The following is a 4,084-nucleotide window of genomic DNA, read 5'->3' as shown; positions in this document are numbered from 1 at the left end:
TAAATAATTTGTTATATATATGCCAATAAAAAAAAGGTCATGTATAGGGGCTTTAAAATTTTAGCTTTTCTTTTCTATTTTTTCACGCGCTTTCAAGAGAGTGCACTAACTCTCTCTGTTACAACATTCCTTAGAGGGTGTTTTAATCACTTGAAAGATATTAAGGAGATACTTATACACCCGTATAATATATACGCTAAAGTAAATTATGCTGTCAAGTTTAGAGAAATTATTATGTGTGTTCTCACTAAATGCAACAAATATCCTTTTTAATTAACGTTAAGAAATCTTTCAAAAAATTAAATTAAACTGACAAGTCATCGCTCAATCGATTTCAACTCAAGCCATTCCAACTCATGTCTATCTCTCATTTTCTCTTTTGTGATTTTCCCAAACATTATAGAATTTTTTTTCCCTTGATTTTTTCTTTTTTTGGTGGTGGTGGGGTTGGGTGGGTTTGAGGGGTTGTTTTTATTATGACAACAACATGTAGTACAAAATTAATAACCAATTAATCATTAGATTATGGTGATCTGGAATTAACAGTTAAAGGATTTATTTAGAGTCTCAATTATTTTTTAAAAATTCTGTTATAAGTTAACATAATGCCTTACCTCTAAACCACTTGGCAAATGGGCAATTTTTATTTTTATTTTTATTTATAGAGTGTCGGCTGTATATTTGAATTTGAGCATTAAATTTTATTTTATTTTGGTACACAATTTTGCATTTCAATGATGTTACATTTTGGCTTATTATGATGAATTTTCATGAGTACTATTTTATATATTTATTTGACAAAATTTATGGATGATATACGATTGGAGTTAGTTTCTCAATAATTAAATAATTTTTAAGTAAATAATTCTGCATTAAATAATTATTATATTCTCTAAAACAATTATTTTCTATAATATCATATTATTATTATTATAATGTGTGACACTTTGCAACCACACGAGTTTCTCTATGAACTTCTTAGAAGACTCGTACCACAATTTTTAGAAAACTTCTTTAATATTCTTAAATTTTATAATCAAACTTTATATAAATTGCTATAAAAATAACTGAATAATCATTATAGACACAAATTATATAGTAGTTGTCAAGTGACATTTTATGTGATACTTTTTAGATTTTGAAATTTAAACAGATTCATTTTTTACTGTAAATTTTTATAGATCTTTCAAACATTTAAATTGACAATTATCGTGGCTTATAGTATATTTTACATACTTTATAAATATATAAATTTTATTTTAAAAAAGATTAAAGATTTCATGCGCAAATTTTCAGTTGAATTTAAATTGTATGCCTCTTAAAAAATGAAAAAAATTCCACATAAATTAAAACAGAAGAAGTAATAATTAAATTATTATTATTATTATATTGGAGGTAGGGTAAGGAGAATTAGAAACTAAAGATTAAGGTCATTTTTTTGTTGTGAATTGATACGTAGTGTGAAAGTATTTTACTAATTGATAACATTGAAAATATGACAAATTAAATATTACATCTAATTAATCTACATTGACTAGTGATTTGGAATCGAAACCACTTGCAAATGGCCCCCATTTTATTTTATTTTTAATTAACGTGTCGGTTGCTTACTAGGTTGTAAATTTGTGATTATGAAATATTAATATTAATTAAGAAAACAAATTATAGATAAAGAAATATGCAATCGTGCCAAATCATTTCAAGGTTAATTATTAGTACATTTAGATTAGAGTACACATGGGAATGTCAAATAGGAAGTCTTCAAGATTTTCGTGGTGGTTGTAATTATGGAGTAAATATTAACAAAACTAATATAAAATTAAATAAATTATTTGACCAATTTGGAATATTTTATACCAAGCTTATACCCTTCAACTTGTGTAACCTAGTTTGAATGTTAAACTAATTTAATATTTATGGAAAAAGTTAGGAGCAACGGAGCCAACGTATAAGTTCAATTAAATTCAGTAATTTTTATAAAATTTGTGATATTATTAAAAACTCAATAACTTAAAACATAATAAATAATATCTCAAACTCATAAACTTCAAATTACGATTTCGCCTCTGAATAAACGACATAAGTCACGTGAAGATATAAGGTTACAAAAGTGTACCGCGCCCAATAAGGTTGAAATAATTTCTAATTAATCTAATATTAACAACGCCATTAAGTTTGAAGTTTAGGTTATGTGACATTACATTTCCTAACTTATACCCTAATTAAAAAATGTTGAAGATAATCTTGAGTTAATTGTTTTATTATAGTCATCTAAATGCAGCACAAACCCAAATTGAACCGCAATTAGTGGAAAGAGGAACCTTTTGAGCTTAATTAGCATTATTAGATGGCCCTAGACTTGTCATATGACAACATTATTCTATGCTTTTGTCCTATAATTTTCCATGATTCCATCTTGACTTGTCTAACATGATATTAAGGTTCCTCTTTTTAACGAGTATCTGATATTTTTCATCAGCACAAATAATTTTTTTCCTTTAAAATATTAAAAAAATAAAATATTATTCATCGTATCGTAATAAAATAAAACATATCAAAATTCTCAATTTAACAACCACGAAAGGATAAATCTCTAATCAAAGCGTTTAGCATCTTATGATGCCACGTGTCCAACAAGTAAACTTGTTTTATCAAGGAAAAAATGATCAAATTTGTTCTTAAACTATAGGAATAATTTTAAAATTAGCCCTAACTATAAAAGTTGGATTAATCTAGACTATTTTGCACGATTTAAGAACAAATTGAAACCTTTACTAAAGCGTATAATATTTATCGTTATTTAGAAAAATCAAATTGTTAATATCTAAACTTATACCTAACTTTAGATTATTGAACCATCATACTCCAATATCCACTTCTCATTTTTTTTTAATTCCTCAACAATTAATTGTATCTCTTTTTGATAGTGGACAATTATCTGGTTAAGAAGAGAGGGAGCAACATAATGACCAATCAACAAAATAGGATGCGGTGAGATAGTTTGAAATCTCTATATCTTTAATCAAAAATTTTAAGTTTCGAATCGTGAGAATTAAAAATTTCTCATTATTAAAAACATCGTCTCAAAAAATGAGTTTCACAGATTACAACACATGAATCCATATTTAATCAGTACCAGACACCGTAAGTAAATTAAATAAATGAATAATGATTGATCAAAACATAATGATAAGTACCAACTATTGAAATCTCATCAAGATCACAAAATATACTATTTTTTAAATAAAAAAATGGAAGCAAATGTTTTAAATACGTGTAAAATAGTTAAGTAATTGTCAACTAAGCTCTTATCTATGATTTTACTGGTTAAAAGAGTTTATATTTTTGGCTGTCTACTCAATAGGATTATGTGGTTTCCATTTTTTAATTAAAAGGAATTGATGCTTTTTAGTCCAAGAATTTAGGATAATATTTCCAAATACCAACTACATAAGATAATGAATATATTACACTTTACTAAAAAAAAAAGTTCAAAAAGAATAGTAATATTATTTTGTAATAATTGCTTTTGTGATGATGGTTTTGAGGAAGACAATCTAAAAAAGAAATTAATAAGATTTACTTTTTGTTTATTATAAGGTTGAAAAATTAGTAAAAGATGGACATGGAAGTGATTATTAAGGCATATTAAAAGTGATTTCTCCACTAAGTAAAATTAAATTGGCAGTTGTCAACTCATCTTAGGCGTGTTATGTTAAACAAAAATTATGTTTGTTTTTTTTGGAAAATAATACTAATAGTTGCTGCCAATTAGATTTGTTAAGGTCAAGTTTGATATGAAAATATGCCACTTTATAGATTTTGAGGTTTCTTAAAGGATAAATAATTATTATTATTTTAAATAAAAGGAATTTGGTACATGTAAAAGGTAATATCTATGTCGTATTTGGTATAGAAATGAAGTGTGTTTGGTACTAGGTTTATATTTTAGTGAGAATAAGTGAATTTCTAATTTATATTTTTTCCGTTCGATATGTAAATATTATAGAAGGCGGGGGTGGTGGTGGTGGAATGGGGATGGTGGTCATTGGTAGTCCAATTGAACATCTTTCGTTGAAAAAAT

Source organism: Solanum pennellii, chromosome 5, assembly GCF_001406875.1.
Source record: "Solanum pennellii chromosome 5, SPENNV200".
In the NCBI taxonomy this organism is placed as follows: domain Eukaryota; kingdom Viridiplantae; phylum Streptophyta; class Magnoliopsida; order Solanales; family Solanaceae; genus Solanum; species Solanum pennellii.
This window is presented reverse-complemented; position numbering follows the sequence as displayed.